The following is an 18,237-nucleotide window of genomic DNA, read 5'->3' on the forward strand; positions in this document are numbered from 1 at the left end:
ATCCTTCAACAAATCTAGTTGCCTGATCCTCCTTAGCTGCTTTCTGACTTGCGCAGCTCCTAAAGCTTCGTTAACCTCTTCCTTCGTCACTGGCGGAATGTCTGACTGCTCTGCACTTCTGGCAATCCCATTATTGGCGTTGCTACTTTGGCTACTATATAGGTCAGTATAGAACTCTCCAGCTGCCTTGATTATCATGTCCATAATAGCAAGGACATTTCCTGCCTTGTCCTCTAGCGCGTATATCTGTTTTTTTGCTTATGCCTAATTTCCTCTTCACAGCTTTAAGGCTGCCACCCATAAAACTCAGTAAAAGGGTGAGTGCCGTGTTGGGTGGTAGTGCGATGAAGGGAAGGTGCAATACACACATCAATCCATGCCGTGTAAGGGTAAATTATTCAAGCGCACATTCGTTTATATAGTATATGCAATCAGTGGTGGCACCATCTGTTGATGGCTTTGTTAGTTATACACAAACTAAGCTCACCTATTTCCACCCTTCTACACTGCAGTCGGCACACTCCTCTCCTGACCCACCCACCCACCCATCGGTAAAAATGGGTACAAGCGTCCCCCGGCCTGGCGCTCGGCTTTTCCAGGGGTGTGCGTTTGGGAGAAGCTCCGTAAACCCCGCTGCGCGCCCCTCCTCCGCAGTGGGCCCAAACCCAGTTTCGAACCTCGCAGCCTGCAAAGGTGGTTCTGTTTGTCTTGCAAAGGTACTTCCTTTGAGCCTCACCTGAAGTGCTCCCTTAGAGCCTCAGCTGCAGCAGTCCTAAAAAGACAAAAAAAAAAAAAGGGCCACATTATGGGCTTTTGCCGCGCGATGCGGACTTATTGTTGTCCGATGGCGGAACGGATCACTGCCACATCGGCGCAACTATTTGGGCCGTGACCCCTTTTCCCAAGCATTTCACCCCAGAAGAGCCGAGCACCAGGCCGGGGGTAAGCTTGTACCCATTGAAAAACCGGTGGGTAACCGGCGGCACCAGGGATCGAACCCGGTACCTCCCGAATGCGAGGCGGATGCTCTACGGTAGAGCATGCACTCAGCGATGCATGCACTCACTCAACAATGCATGCACGTGAACAGAGACGCGCATGCTCGCACTTGCGGTGGAAATCAATGATGTGCAGCGTGGTCCTGGTTACTTTTCATGTGGTATGATCACGACTGACTTTATTACTTCTCGGCCTGCTCACTAAACCGCCTCCTATATGGTGGCATGTGACTATGATAGTATCGTGTGATACTCAGGAGAAACAGCGGGCCACAACTTACCCTCATCTCGCAATCTCTCATCTTACACTTGAGCTGGTATGCAGCATTGCAGGTCAAGTTAAATCATGGCGCTTGTTATGCAGGCATTGAATGAACATTGTTTGTATATATTTCAGAGGTGCTATAATCAGGGATCAAGAGAAGCTACGATCGTGGCCCATCAGCTAACAGGCCTTCATCCTTGGCATATGAGTGTATGAGAACAGCGCAGAAGCTGGTGTCTCGTGCTCATGGCTGCCCCTTCACAGCCACAAAAATCTGTTCCTAACTTGCGGCTTTAAACTGATAGTCTGAGTAACATCTCGTCCATCACCAGAGAGCCATAGCATACCTAATTTTGACATAAAGTTCAAATATTTTACCTGCTCACAGTATAGTTTTGCCTGCATGTGTAGACATTGCTTTGAAGTTGACTACACGACTTCTGTAGTTCATGCACCAATAACCCTCTTGAGAGTCAAGCAGCTAAAATTCATGTTTTTCGAAGCATGTTGTACACAAATGGGAACTTTGCATGCCACACCACAGAATAGCAGGGGTAGTTTCCTCCCGCTAGCAGCCCTTTTGTTAGACTATGAATTAAGAGCTATTCTTGCAGGAAGAGAGCCTTTGTACTATCCTATTCTTGCATGTTTTCATAGAAAAGTGGGATATTCATGAAATATATTTGCTGGGTAACCTGAGAACTTAAGCTCTCAACCCCATACATAAGTGAAGAATCGCAAAGTTTTTGGATTTATTCAAAACGGCAAGGGCTAGCCTTTTAATTCTGCTGCCTAAGTGCAGAAAGCCCAACTTACAGCTTATCCCTCTTCTTTTTTTAGGAGACTCCATGATGTCCGCTTTAGCATGATCACTTGCTTTAGTAGAAGTTTCATCGTGCTTAGGAATGTCAATATTGTCTGCACTCCATGCATCATCATGGTCATTTTATATGATAATCTTTACAGCTTCTACGGTCAAGAAGATGTCGGAATGAATGTTGGAAATTAGTCACAATTTAGGTGTGAACCCAGGTACTCCGCAAGGGTTGTAGGTAACAAGCATGTCAGAGGATCATCTAGTGAGTATGATGCAGTGCATGTGACATACAGTCGTTGACCGGTTTTTAGGACATGGCGGTATCCGGGAAATGGACCGAATAATTAAACAGTCCAAAAAATTTATGAACTTAAGAAAGATAACTTTTAACAGTTTTAAGCAGAAAATGAGCTTTAGAGATCACAAAATTTGCTGCTCTCTATGTTTCATTTATATGTCGATAATAGGGAGTTATAGCATAGTGCGGTCTGCTACTGTGATCTCCTTCTGGGTGCTACCGAGGGGTGTGCGCTAGTGTGATCTGATATGGCGGGCACAAGCATCAGTGCCCGCATTCTGATTGGAGCCGACGTGGCAGGCGTGCGCGCCGCTGGGAAGCATACAACTCTCTCAAGGCGGTCAGAACATGCACAGTGGTGCCTCGCAGAAGCAGGTCATGCTAAGCTATAACCACTATAACAGACCAGCTAGAATATCTTGGCCAGTCATACTTCCATCTTGTCCACACCACTTCACGACATACTGTGATACAGCTGCAGGTCATGCTCACGGCACAAATTAATGCACACGCTGCACGAAGCAATAACATTCAGTTTCCATGGTTAACGATGGTAGGGAAGACCACGAGATAGAACTCAAAAAGCTAGCAGGATTAGAGCAGCAAGCAAAACAGCTGGAAACATGGTGCGGAGAACCCAAGGAAGTAACGCTACCACTACGCCAACATGTTGCTACTGTGGGGGCTGGGGGGTAAGTGGTGGTGTCAAGGAGTCCAGCGGTATTTGAGCGAACTAACACTTAACTAAACAAGCAATAACAAATGGGGGCTGCGTAGACGGTGGCGATGGATGGGTTGCAAAGTAATCAAAGCCGGTCCTGAGCGTTATGAAGTGCCCTTCTCTCGCTCGCTGTTGCAGGGAAAGTGAGGCAGAAAAGCCGGTGTGATCCTCCTTTGCCGGTCTTCATTTCTCTGGCTTTCCTTTCCCAAACACCAAAGCACGCATTTAAATCTGCGGTGTGATCGGGGACCCCAGAAGGGTGATGGTGATGGTGAAGCCAAAACTATACTTACGTGTCGTCCCCATCGCTTGCTTTTTCCACTTTTATCGTAATTTAAGGTTTTCTATCGGAAATGTTTTGCAGAATTCTTTGCATGCTAGGAGATAAATTTCAGTTATGGATTTTATTGACTTCACTATATTGAGATTTAGCTGTAATGCATTATGGTCAGTTTATGAACAGTTTTCGAGCCACGTGATGCATACCACTTACATGCACATAATCTACCGATGAGACTTCTGCGCACCAATCTTTTTATTTTGTGCACCTCGGCTGGTATCTTATAATCATTGAATTTTTAACTTCTGAATGCTCGAGAGGCTCTCTCCATGTTTACTGATGTGAAAATGTCAGTACAGTGTTAAAGCATTATGGAGCAGGCGCATTCAATACTGTATGTTAGCTTAGCGAACTCTGCCACAGCCTTATTGAAATCCAGATGTGTAAGCTTGAGCAATCCTTAATCCTGCTAACATGAAAAGTTGAGTGAGTTAATATACATCGTTGAAGATGATGCTGATTATACTGACACCAACAGAAGACACTTAGACAAGAGCTTTTGATTTGTTTTCCTCCAAGTTCATTTGCTCTTGAATATGCCAGTTTCATGTCTGCTGGGTTCGTAACTAGAATGTGCCCATATTATATTCTGCCATGCCTGGCTTTGACAAGGAGGTCGTTCCAAGTAACTGGCTCTGAAGCTTAGTCAAATCTTGTTTCCGGCTTCTAATTTGCAGGTAATGCATTATGAAAGTGCCCGAATATTCTTATACAGTGTTAAACCTGTCCAAGGGGCAGTTCCCAAGGCTACCTCCCTGGACGTCCTAGCTGAACAGCTTGTCAGCTACCTGAGGATTAGGAAATCATTGCACGCAGTAGCCTTTCCTGTTTAGCAGCATTTCTTCGTCAGTTATTTGTTTGCTTAAATCAACCCTGCCGGTCATTTTGGAAAGTATTACATTCTTGTAATATGCTGCATTGGTGCCTCATTTGAAAAATTTTGTGAGATGTCTTTAAATATTACTTTTAACAGTGTTGGTTTTTGCTCATGAACAGCGGCGCAAAGTACATTGATCACAGACATAAGTGTTTGATGTTAAGGTCTGATTTTATTAGCAGTTTTCTCTTCCTGCACCATCTCTTCCTTGTCTCAAGTGTAAAGCCTGCTTTACAAACCTTTGGAAGGTTATTTCTTTCAAATAGGACTTGCTTTTACCTTGACAGCCATCAGTGTGATTCTTTTTCTTGGCTCTCAACAGCCTCTCTGAGTAATCTGAATTTATAATGTTCTTTGTTGTTGCCCATTAGTTCACTGCTAGTGGGAGTTCATAATTCCTCGCCACCTGATATGATGCATTATTTTTATTTTCTGGCATTGGGAAGGAAATGCAACTATTATCTTTGCCACAGCGTTCCCTTTTCTCCTGTCTGTTTGATCCTTGGCAGTACAAAAAAGGGTGCTAAAGAAACGTTAAAGAACCTTGGTGATCAAAATGATCTAAGTCCCATACTGTGATGTCCCGCATAGTCTAAGTCACTTTGGGACATTAGACCCCATAAAGCAAAGCATCCACGTTGCTGAATAATTATATTGTTATAATTTGAAGAAGATAGCTAGCAAACACTGTGTCAAGATGGTCTTCTGCACCCCAAAAATTGACTAACATGTGCATACGTGTCATGAGCGACGACAATAGAAAACAAGGCTGCTCTAAGAATCATGTCAAGCCCTACATCAAATGTGCCACCGGGGTTATTTATCAAATCCCTTTAACCTGCGACAAGGTATACGTCGTCCAAACTGGCCGATGTATGAATGATCGGGCTGCAGAGCACAAGCACTCTATGACAGACAGTCTAAATTTACATCTCCCGCCCACTGCGAATCATGTGATTTTTAAGCTGAATTGTGAACCAAAGCTTACAGACATTAGTATTCTAAGCAGGAGCTGGTACACTCTCGCCCGTGAGTTGCTTGAAGCCTCTTATAGGGCTGGGATCGGGATTCGTCAGTGACACCTTAGTATCGCTATTTAGTGGCCAAAGTCGTCTTCCTAATTTTGTTTAGATAGGGAAGGCCTAACATGACATACATGCCTTGCCAACAGTGTGGAAGCATCTGTTTTTGTGCATGGACAAAAATATTGCATTCTTTTTTTCATTTCTATGAAGTTTCAGTTTATTGTCGTTTCGAAAAAGAAGTGTGGCCAGTTGGAGTCAGAACCTGTCCTGTCTGTGTCTATTTATGAGTTCGTAGTTGTTAGTGCTGTGTAATCTTTCCTTTTCTGTGAAATGCACCAACTGGCCCAGCAATTGGTTTTGAATTTTGGGAACCATTTGCGTCACAGTAAATTTTATCTTGTGACCAGCTGCATGACAGTAGTCTGCATTTGAGGTGAAACCCAAGTGATAACGATGGTTTTCCTGTTTCTTTAAGTGCTTTGTTTTGCGCACACTGTTGGAAGAGTTGAAGAATTTTCAAAAAAATCTTGAAGGCCTCCGCTCCCTTTTCACTATACGGCTAAACAGCACAAAATGGCCCTTTCGCATTTTTAGGGTGCTTCAGCACACTGTCTTCACTTGAAGCATTGCTGTGGTGCATGCAGTGCAGTGAAACTGTGTGTGACCAGCATGCAGCTTCAGCCCACTGGAGGTAACATGTGAATGCGAGCGAGAGATATCTGCGTGTGCACTAGAACATCACAATACCGTCCGAAAATAAAAACAGTGTCACGCCAATCAGCGTACAACACAACGCGATCGGTAGATGCCAACAAATGCGTAACCAATGCATGTGCCTGGTAGCAACCTCAAGATAGCCTGAAGCTGAGGAAAGCAAAACTGAAAATTTTGACAGAGCTTTATTTTGTAAATGGGAAATTCGGGACGGTCACTCTGCCTGCCATAAAGCGAACTAAGTGCGCATGCATTGCTCTTTCAATGCAATTCAGGATTGAGGAGGTCTGTTTTGGTAATCGCTGGCTGCACATGTTATGTCTCAACATCATTCCTGTGTCTGAATGAATTGGAGCGAACCTCTCCTATGTCCGAATTAATACATGTCCAAAGCCATAGACCTACATCATTGGCTGGGTCCGCTACCCTAGTTCGAATTATCCCAATTTTCAAATTAATGGGGTTTGAATTAAGGAGACTGCTGTATAATGTAATAAGCTTCTTTTATAGAAAATGTTGAGGTGTGGAGAGTGTGATTTGTCAACAAGAGATAGTGCTGGGTAAGAAGGAACAGTTTTGTTTAATCCCTTGAGAGCTCACAGCTGTTGTCTATTGTCCTCAGCAAGCATTAAGACTACAGCAGCCGACCGATTTTTTTAATTTCAATAATTTAGACTTTGTTTAATCCCTTGAGAGCTCACAGCTGTTGTCTATTGTCCTCAGCAAGCATTAAGACTACAGCAGCCGACCGATTTTTTTAATTTCAATAATTTAGACTTGTGTGATATTTCAGACCTAGTTTGGCAACCGTCATGCACACCACAGGAATGCGTACTACTATTCACTACCTGTATTTCGAACTGTACAGTCCAAAAGTTAAATGTTTCAGACCAAAATAGGCACCAGCAATACTGTGGAGATTGTTTTTCAGCCGAAAGCTCATTTTTTGGCGCAGCGTAAATGCAAGCAGGCATCGTTATTTCAACCAACGGCTTCTTCACAGCCGTGAATGATGTAATCTGGGATTTATACATTGTCATTGAGATAGTCTAGCTTGGCTATAGTATGCTCATAGAATCAATACCAAATATGTCAGAACTCGATGGGGATTGGGAAATAGTTTGGCATATTGATAATTTGTAAACATGCCAACAGATGAGCTTCACTGCAACCCAGAAACGCAAGTAGTACATACGCAAGTAGCATGTTTCCTTCAGCTATGTGCCATCTGCCAGCACACTGGCAGCCTTCCTTTCACTGCAAATACTGTGATGGCATCGAAAAGAGGGGCATGCAATTTGAAATATCGAATGTCTGCTGAACGGGAGTTTTTAAAATTCATAAACACAAGGAGAGCTCAGTAGCAGCAAGTAACATGAATGTCACTCATGTTTATATATAGGTTTTCAAGGGGATATTCTGAGATTGTGATATAAGCAATAATTCAGTATATCCAAAATCAACTGTAGTTGCTGTTTGAGGCACCGGCAATGATGATACGCTTTCCTAGTCGTCAAAGTGGCCTTGGAAATGGGATGGGTGCAGCATCTGGCGTGGCTTCAGTGACTCCGGCGTGGCATGACTTGCAGCTGTGTATTTGCTTTCTTAGGCGAGGTAGCACAGACTTCACAAAAGCATGACCCTGGCTGAGATAGTCTAATCAGAGATGCAGAGATCGCGCCTTGAGCCAGTTGCATGCTTATCGGCAGTGCATGCGCTCCTGTCATATTGTGATTAGTTAACATCTGCACACGGCAGCAGATCATGGTAGCACATAACATTATGCTAAAGTTGTGAACTGATTTAAACGGTCCAAATAATCGAACAGTCTAAAAACTGTGTACTTGGAAAAAACTTTTCTGCAAAAAAATTACCCTTGGAGCGACTATGAATGGCTAGAAAGGCCACTGACAAATGTTTTGAGTGTGTAAAACGAATGCTTCCGACTATATTCCCAAAGTACAACTCCTTGGAACAAAGGCAGCGATTTATTATTCATTTTTTAAAATGGCGTGTTTTGAAATTGACAGGCTGCTCGGTTGCTGCGTGGCGGTGAGAAGTACATATGTCGCAATTACAGAGAGCGACAGGCTGCCATCAGCTGCCATTGGCTGCAGCAGCAACAGTCACTACGTCACGGACGAAACTTCCGGTAGCTGCGAAAGTTGTCTGCTCGAGTGCTGCATGCACTGCATGCATGAACCCCTTAGGAGGCGAGCGTATAGAGGCACCCTAGAAGCCCCGAACACAGTGAGTTTGGTCTTTGGTTCGCGACGTTAACCGAGAAGGTGGTGGTGTCTTATTAAAAGTGTACGTTGGAGCCTGAGTGCGAAAAGCGCACGAACTGGTCCAATTCAACATCGTACTGATTGTACACTTCTGCTTCAGATCATATTTCAGGAGTAGCACATATAATAGGTGACGTCAACCTTCATGTATCGACCGACACTGCAGCAACAGCGTACTGTAGTCCCATTTTGTCTTTGCAGCATCAATCATTTGTGTGGAGTGTTGATAATTAAAATGGAACATGCATCAAAAAAAGGTCTACCACCAGCTGCACCGCGAAAGTACACAAATTTGCACCGGTTAGGTGCAGCACCAGATGCCGCTAGTTTACCGCAGAGACTCCATCCGCGAGCACTGTGGCCAACCGCACTCAGGTCGTACGCTGCTCCCTGGTCGTCGCTAGGCCTTGTTTGTTTTGCATCGAAGCCACGGCGGACGGCGTTTTGGAATCGGCCGCTTCGCTGCGTTTCTACCGTAGCCGCTCGCGTCCTCCTATGTGCCGATTCTTGCATGTAGCTGCGGAAATCGGTGACAACCTGCGCTGCCAAACTGCATGTGCCAAGCTGCTTTGCTGATGTTTTGCACCGCCGAGTTTGGCTCGGACGATGCTTACATGGGATAAAACGTGTGCGCATTACGCATTAGCACCTCCTAAACGATGTGTGAAAGGATCTTAAAAAAAAAAACACACTACACTACACGTCTGTTAATCTCAATTCTTGAAATTCACGGACCAGTAATTCGTGCTCACCTGTAATCAGTTATCCCAACTTTGTAGCGATCTCTTGAAATGATCAGCCCATGCTCATGCCAATAATACGTATGATGTATTCCATTCGTTATGCACCACAAGAGATACTTCTCGCTGACCATCGTGAAAGCGTTCATTCTGGCTAAAAACGATGACGGTATGTTTGCATGCGTGCAACTTGCTCACTCGTCTGCCAGCATCTACGCAGAGTCATTGCCATCGCGTCAACTCCGCAAGAAGACCAGCAGCCATTGGTCAAACTGCAGAAGACGGTACCAAAGCTACAGGTATTGTAGACTGACCGGCAGTGCGAGAGAAGAAAGGGGTTTTGTAGAAAGCATTACTCTGCAGGGGTGCACGCTAATTTGCACTCAATGGGACAGAAATATAAGAGAAGTGGCTCTCCGCGGCGGCCGCCGTTGTGGACAGCAGCCTGCCCACCTACAGGCATGTGCGCACAAATGACCCGGATCGTTCGGGCTGCTGTCGTGCACAATACCGAGAGGTGAAAAAACTGCAGAAGTGATGGCTGAGGAAGAAATGAGACAAGGTCGAAAACTATACAAGTGCAGATGGGACAGGAAAGGTAGAGACCGATGAGTGCGTGGGCGAAGCTGGGGAAGATGGGCCCAACAATCGAAAGTCTGCGAAGCAAGGTTCACCGGTGATGTTTCATGGGTAGGATGGAGTTCCCGAGCTGTTTTCTTCGTTTTTTTCTGGTGTCTCGAAATGTTGAGTTGAGGGGAGAAAGGAGGAGCACCATTTTTAATCGCCATTATCTCCGGTGTTAATGAAGCTAGATGAAAAATTCTTACAATGAATTGACTTATGAGGGAGTACCTACCTTTTGACCAATTTGCTTTACCTGATTTTAGGCATTGCATAGTCCCTTTCATAATTGCGAGCTTCACCGCCCCCTGTGCTTATGTGTCATTATTAGGGAAATACAGCATAACTGGTTCTTATACTGTGGTCTGCTTTTGCGCGCTGCCCGTGTGCACGCACTAACGTGATCTGATACAGTGAGCATGGCTGCCAGTGCACCTGCGGATTTTTCCCCACGCGGTGGCCTTGCGTGCTGCCGGAAAACAATTTCCTCAAGGCGATCTCCTCATGCTCAGTAGCGCCACACAGGAGGAGATCGTGCTGAGTTGTAAATACTGCAACTCTCCATTTAGACTATCTCAGCCAGAGCCAGCCATGCTTTCGTGATATCTCCATACGTCACTGATGACTGTGACGGAGCTGCAGGTCATGCTCATGCAGCGATTGAATGCATGTGTCGCACGAAGCAATAACAAATAACATTCAGTGTCCATGGGTAATGACGGTCATGAACACCACGTCGAGATGGAACTCCCGGGAAAAAAGTGCCCAGGATGAGCCTCTCTGAGCGTACTGACACCCCTCCCCCCGCTATTCCCCATAGGTGTTGACGCAGCCGCAGCAGGTAAAGCTCAAATTCCATTTTCAGTCTATCTGCACTTCTTTTGTAGGCTGCCACAACAATGACAAAGAAGGTCTCAAGTGGCAACAGTGAACAGATCGCCAAGCTAGTTCATCCGAGTGATTCTGCTTAAATCCAGGATCGCTCCTTTCATGTCCGTGCAAAACTGTGGTTGGTTGCAACAACGATGCCTGCTCGCATCTATATTATGCCTAATGATGAGCATTTGGCCGAAAAATGATCTCCACAGAAGTGCCGGCGTCAACTTTAGTCCGAAGCATAGACCTTTTGAATCCTGCGGGGTCCAAATTATCGGTAGTTGAAAATGTAAACGTTTCGATGAGGTGTGTGACGGTTCCCAAATTATGCAAAATATCCCACAAGTCTAAATTATTGGAGTCTGAAAAATCGGCCAGGTACTGTCTCGACTGCCGCTTTATAACTGAAATTAGAGGCATGGTAAATGTTACGATTATTAAAGCCTATATTTTGCATCAAATTGATTCTTCTTTAAGTTCGGGTATTTTTCAGACTGCTCAATTATTCAGACCATTTCCTAGGTCTCGGTCGGTGACTGTATCTGTTCTTTCCTTGTGCTTTTTGCAGTTGCACTGAACAGCAGCTTGCAGCAACATTGTGTTTTGTGTAAAAAGTGCTAGAAAAAACAAAATGCAGTTGAGAAGGAAATTTGTTTCGTCAAATGACTTTCCTTTTTTTTTTACCTTTTTTCAGGTGAAGTACAAGTACCATTCGAGGGACTTCTCTTTGCCACGAAATTTTCACCTTCCTGTTCTCACTGTGATGCACCTTGTTCCATGAGTATGTCAGCTGTTAAATATCAGTGGCCAACTTGCACCTGTAGCAATAGTTTTGTCAGATGTGCTTGCAGTTTTCTGGCTTTTGTATGATATGAAGCCAGTTGAAAGGTGAAGGTATGACAGTGCTTGGTATGCTACTCTTTGTACTTTATTTACAAGCAAAAGTGGTGAGAAGTCATGCAGTGACTCGGGCCTCTTGATTTTTTGTCAACTACAACTTTAGCAGTGCTTTTTTTGCGGTAATGTGTATGTGGCTTGTCTACTCTGAATATTTAATCCCATTTTTATTGCTGAAGGGATCTTTCTTGGAGCTGTGTGGTCTGTTTTGTTTGTCTGGGTTACTGTGTTAGCCAGCACAAATACCTACAGTATGAACCCTTATGAAGGTATCCTTGCTTTGCACCCACTCTTTCTGGGAGATGTGCAGCATTTCATGCACTAATAAAATGCACATGTTACAGCTGTGGAAAGAACCGAATAAGGATTGAGCGAAGCTTCAGTTCGCAAATAGCATTTTGGCAAAAGGGTTTGTCTTCGTCTACGTAGTGCAGTCATCACTGTCATCGAGCGTCCTCTCTTTTTCATTTCAGTCTCCATTTTTGTATCTGTTTAATTCTCGTGAGTGTGGGCTTCCAACAGCATCTGTGATGGTTAAAATACAAGGGACCTATGAGAGCCGCTGGAAGTGTTTTGGAAACTGTCTTCAGAGGAGGCTTTGGGTGCCCTTGGCGTTCAAAATTTAGCAATATGATTGGTGTCATGAAAAAAAGGAGTGATTTTGTTCCACAAAATATTCGTGGCAGTTATATGTGCTGTATGCTTTATCTGTTGTCAAAGCATTGCGGCTTTGGGTTTCCTCACAGCCTGCCTTCATTGCATGTGAGTCTTGCCAACTGGTTGTATGTTTACCTGAGGAGCTTTTTTGCTTCACTGTTTTGCACAAAGTAACATTCATAGCTTCATGCCCTGGTTCCATAATCTTAACTAAGAAAAAGGATTTTTTAACCGAGGCCTTATTGCCAGTAAAGTTGTGAGGCTATCTGGACACAAACATGTTTTCATATCTGTCAATATTGCAGTTGTCCAATAGATAGCTTTGGAGAAATGGGCTCTATGTTAGCACTTGGGCCTCTCACCTGTAAAATGATTCTGTCTGATATCCTTCATGATGGTCAGAATTTTATGAGATGGTAATGTACTTTCTACTTTCTTTTTGTGGTTTGAACAGATCGGCAGTCACACAGTGCCTCAGGATATCTAGGCTTTTACTTAGTTTCAATGATAACTTTTGTCATTTAAGTTTTATTCAGTGGTCATATCCTGAGAGACAGATGTAAGCACTAAAGTAGATGTTTTTTATTTTAAAACTCTAATCGGCCAAGATATCCAATTTCGCACTGCGTATACTTGTTGCATAAGGTATCCATAAAAAGTATCCTATAGCGCAGTAACTCGTCCTGATTGGGGGGTGAGCTTTAAACTTGTGTTGCTACCAATTTGCTGATGCAGCCACTGATACAAGCTGGAGCCAGTCTCTTCCTCCACAAGATTTACCAGGGAAAAAGAGGCGGTTTCAGTGCCCTGAGTGTGGCTATGCCACAGATTTCCACACCAACTTCAAGAGACACCAGAGGACACACACCGGAGAGCGTCCCTATGAGTGCAGCCATTGCGACCGGACATTTGCACATAAGGGAAACTTGGTACAGCATCTTCGTGCCCACACAGGCGAGAGACCTTACCACTGCACACATTGCAGCAAGAGGTTTACTGCAATAAGTAACTTAGCAGTACACCTTCGTATCCACACTGGCGAGAGGCCCTACAAGTGCAACCTCTGTCCCATGGCCTTTGTGGACAAGTTACACCTAAATCGCCACTTGCTAAGCCTCAGTCATAAAAAGCCATTTGCATGTCACTTTTGCTGTAACACTTTTGCATGCGAGGAAAGCCTGAAATGCCATGAACAAGTTCACCTGAAGTCAACTTTTCCTTGAAGTCATGGTGTGTTATAGCAGCATTGAGGGGAGGCTGGGTTGGGCAGAGCAGTGAGCAATGTCATTCATACCTATCCATAATCCACTAGAGATACTTCTTAGAACATGTAGAACTCATGTTCGGTTTGGTTTTAGGGTTTAACATCCCAAAGCGACTCAGGCTATGAGTGACGTCGTAGTGGAAGGCTCCGGAAATTTTGACCACCTGGGGTTCACTGACATCGGACAGTGCCTTGCTTTTAGCCTTAATAGAAAAGTGGTCATCATGGCCAGGATCTGAAATTCATGTTGATATTTTTTGCACTTAACTGGTGTTTCATAATCACTGAGATGTAATTTTAATGCCTGCTCGAACTTTTTTCATATGTTTCTTGCTGTGGAAATGACAGTACTGCATTAAAAGACAATGGAATCTATACGTGGAATAGCATACATCAACTTGCGACGCGCACAATGCGCGCAAGTCGGCCGGCGTAGTTGACGTTGCATAATATTTTTTTTTAAAGAACTCTGCTGCAGACTTTTTGATGCCAAAGTGCATAAACTTCTAACAATGCTAACAATTTGGGTACTGAAAAGTTTACACGTAGACACAAGGGCAATTGAGGAATACAAGTACTGGTCCTTTTTTCTTCACTTGTCCTTGTGTCCATGCACAAACGTTTCAGTGTCAACCAACTCGCCCAACTTTCCGCTTTCCTAACGATTCGGGCTTCTTGGTATTATAAAATCTTATTCGTTCAACCTTCAGAGGAGCGGGACAAATGTGTGAATAATCGGAGTGCCCTAAAATTTCCTGAGAATAATTTGCAGTTAGTAATTTCATATAATGAACACAGGAATTGCTGTCCCCTCTCCCCCTTGAATTAACTGGTGAGAGCCTTACCATATTCGAATCTCTGAATTACTTTCTTGGATGTCAGCTGAAACCGTGCTCATATAGTTCGAGCTCCTTGCATTTTTGAGTTAGCGGGGTTAAAATAATGTGATTTTTCATATTAAATTCATGGCTCACAGCAGTGCAGTTAACACGTACAGAACCAAATTTATGCATAACTGGTGCTTACTCGTCTGTTCTGTCTGTGTTTGTTGCACTGGTGTGAGTCTTGAATTTGTACTGACTCAAATTTCTTCATGGATTATTAAGGAGCTCAAATGTGTTTACAACAGGTGAAGACAGCAAAACACAAATACATGGTTGCCTTTTTTCTGTGTGTCATGATTGAGTTTGCTAATGTTGGACAATCTCATCTGCACGAGAAAATTTCAGTTTCATGTCAGCTTGCATCTGGATGAAAATCTTTCATCGCTAGGTCTTGTCCAGTTTTGATAAAAACTTGCAACTACGGTGAAACCTCGTTATAACAAATAGGTAAAGAATTGGAAAATAGTTCGCTATATCCGTCATTCGTAATACAGTCGAACCCGGATATATCGAACTCGAAGGGGATCGCGAAATAGTTCGATATATTGATAATTCAATATACAGAAATCGGCTTGTGACGGCACTTACGATGCGAAAAAACGATACCGTATTTGTCGCGTAATCAACCCACTTGCATAATGAACCCACCCTCCACTTTTGCACCCGAGAATTTGAAGAAAAAATAAAAACAATAAGGCCAGCTCGCTCACATGCAAGCGACTGAGCAATCTCAGCGACGAGCGGCAGCGACAGAGCGAAAATTTTCAAACTTGTTGGAACTGCGTCCCGCTCGCCGTTCGAGCCACCGCGGCAGCTCAAAACAAGGCTTCTGTGTCGCCGTGGCGGCGGCAGAAATCGCGAGCATTTTCGCTTGCATGTCGATGGCGCGCGTCAGTCCGTTTGGTCGTCTCATCCACAGCTCACTGGCAGCGTGCCAAGATGCTGCCAGCGATAACGTCGGGGCGCGCTTATCTTTTGATAGCTCCTGCGGTGGCGGGGAGCGAACTTGGCAGAGTGCCCGTGATGGCTTGATTGCGCAAGCCTGGTTCGATTTATCACACCGCGCTTGGGGTGGGCGTCATGATCGCAGCAGCTGACCGCGTGCTTTCGCTGATTCATACATGCAAGGATAAACGATAAAAAAAATAAAATAAACATCCCCACAAAAAAAGAAAAAATAACCTGCCGCTTCTTAACGTCCGCAGCCGCCATATCTTACGCCGCGCGTACAGCACAACAATAAGAAAGGATGACTCTTGCAAAAAAAAAAAAAGAAAAAGAGAAAAAAGAAAAAGAAGAAGAAAAAAAACTGCCGCTTCTTAACATCCGCAAGCGCCATAGCCACGTCCGCCGCCGCGCCGCCGCACGCGGAGGATTCGCAACACACGCTGGAGAAAGCGTCTGACGTCGGTCTGAAAACGGGCTGAGCTGGCTTGGCGCATGCGTTGCGCGTGCTGAAGGAGAGCGATAGCTCAGCAAAAGAATGGGCACACCCATGCACATGGCTTGCAAACGTCATGTGTTGGCGCGCGGGAAACGACAACTGCAGATGCGCGCGCCTTTGGGGAATGGGCGCGGCGCTGCCCAGACCAGCCGTCGCCGAACTGTTCCTTCTCATTCCTTCCGCGCGTGGCTTGAAAACGTCACGCTGCGAACGGCCAAGGGTAATGCGATCGTCTTTGGGGAAGGCACACTTTCCAGTGCGTGGTGCGGAGTTCGATATATCGAACGACCGGTGAACTTGAGTTCGATATATGACGCGGCTTTCCTATACTTTTACATGGGATTTTCAAGGGGATATTTCGTGAGTTCGATTTAACTAAAATTCGATATATCCGGGTTCGATATAACCGGGTTCGACTGTATAAAATTTGGTAAGAATGCATGCAAGAGCAGCAAAATTCAGTCAGAGAAGGCACAGCAACTTGGAGAGTACTTACTTGGGTCACGTCCATTTATTTACAGATAATGAACTGCGTTATTGCGCCCTTCTTTTTTGTGTTGATTGCGTTTCGTATCATGCCCTGTTCCACAGTTTGCAAACACTCAACAAAGGCAAACCCACTGTCCTCAATAGCATTGCAGTGGCGGTGCAGTAAATGCAATGCAGCAAGTACTTCTTGTGAAGTCGGAATGTTCTTATCGTCTACAAAGTCAGCCTGAGCTTCATCTGCGGGATGTTCAGAGACTTCTGGAGCGATTTCGGTGCCAATCAGTACAGCCATGGACACTGCGATGTTGTCACCACCTACGAAGTCTTCTACAGTCATTGTTGCGGCATGTCACTAACACGACGTGAAAAATCATTCCAGGCCTCATCGAGCTCGCGGAGCTCTGCTTCTGCTTTGTTGGGATTGTCACTTGATGCACGAGCCTCTGCTGGAACAAAACCTGAGTACCAAAAGCAGTTGGCAATCGTTTCGCCTTTCACGCTGTCCCTTGCTGCTTTAAGCATCTGGATTGCTCCCAGCAGGTCGATCTTCAAATCCTGCTTCATACGAACCTTCACGGGAAGAGTGTCAATCACTCTCTTCTTGTAAACTGCCGTGAAGGCCCTGATGGCGCCATTATGTCAAGGCTATAGCTTGGCTGTAGAGTTAGATGGAAGAAAGTGAACTTCAATGTTATTGAGTGCGACATCTGTGTAGTGCGCGGTACAGTTATCAACGAGGACGCACACTTTGCAACCCTCGCGCACAAGCTCGCAGTCCCAAGCATGCAGCCGTTTTGCGAAAAGTTCACGCGTCATCATGCAACATTTCTTGTTGGAAGCATACTCTACGGAGGAGTATGTGGCACCTTTTCATGCATCTCGGGGTTTTAAATCTTCGATGACGAAGGGTCGCAGTTTCACAGTGGCTTTCATGTTGGCAAAACAGCAAAACAGTGTTCCGGGCCTTTTCTTGCTTCCCACCATAGCACGGCTCTCCACGTGCGTCAAGAGTATACCTGGGTAGCATCTGCCAAAAATAGGCCTGTTTCATTCATGTTAAAGATGTCTTTGGGCTGATATTTTGCGAGGATTTGTGGTCACTCCTCTTCCAACCACTTTCTGATTGATGCTCTCGCAGTTAGCCGTCTCACTTTCACCAGAGATCGTTTTACCCACAATGTCATAGCGTGCCTTAAACCTTTGCAGTCATCCGGAGCTGGCGGCGAAGTTTTCGGCACTGAGGATACAGCTGAAGTGCTTTGCTTTTTGTTGAAGCATTGGTCTCGACGCTGGTATGTTCTGAGCTCTGACATCCAAAAACAATTTGTAAAGCGCCTTCTCCATGTTGCTGAACACAGGGTGCCGAAGACGCTGTGCACTTGTCCGCGTAATCTCTTGTGCTTGTGCCTTGATGACAGCTTTGTTCTTCAGAATGGTACTCAAAGTGCTCCTTGGGATGCCAGACAAGTCCGCAAGAAAGCACTTCCTTGCGCCATTCTCTACTCGTTGAATTATCTCGAGCTTGGTCTTTAACATCAGTACCACTCTTTTTCACATTCACTGCCATCACAGCGCTACGTACACCCGTGCACCACACTTGACATGACCACCGACAGAGCGTCCACAGAATGCTACGATGGCTATGCCGCTGCTAACACTAAACCGTAAAAGCAACATTTGATCACGCCGCTGCTGAAGTGGCGCTGTCAGCAGTTGTGAGGTGCGGACGATTTCTTTGGCTGTCAACTCTTGATGCAGACATGGCATTTGTGGCACTGTCAGCACATGCGAGGTAGTCCTGAACGTTTGACACGTCACAGCATACTTGTAGTGCAATCAATCCCAGGGCTTGGCGTCGCGAAGTTCATTATACAGTCGAGTCCACTTATAACAATATTCAAGTGCCATGAAAATTTCATTGTTATAACCAATAATTGTTATAAACGGTTTCACAAAAAAAGCATAACAATTGCAAAGAGGGGTAACGGATGGCAAGTGACATGCGAGCTCCGCCGAGATATC

Source organism: Amblyomma maculatum, chromosome 9 (assembly GCF_055883805.1).
Source record: "Amblyomma maculatum isolate TAMU_Amacu chromosome 9, ASM5588380v1, whole genome shotgun sequence".
Taxonomy (NCBI): domain Eukaryota; kingdom Metazoa; phylum Arthropoda; class Arachnida; order Ixodida; family Ixodidae; genus Amblyomma; species Amblyomma maculatum.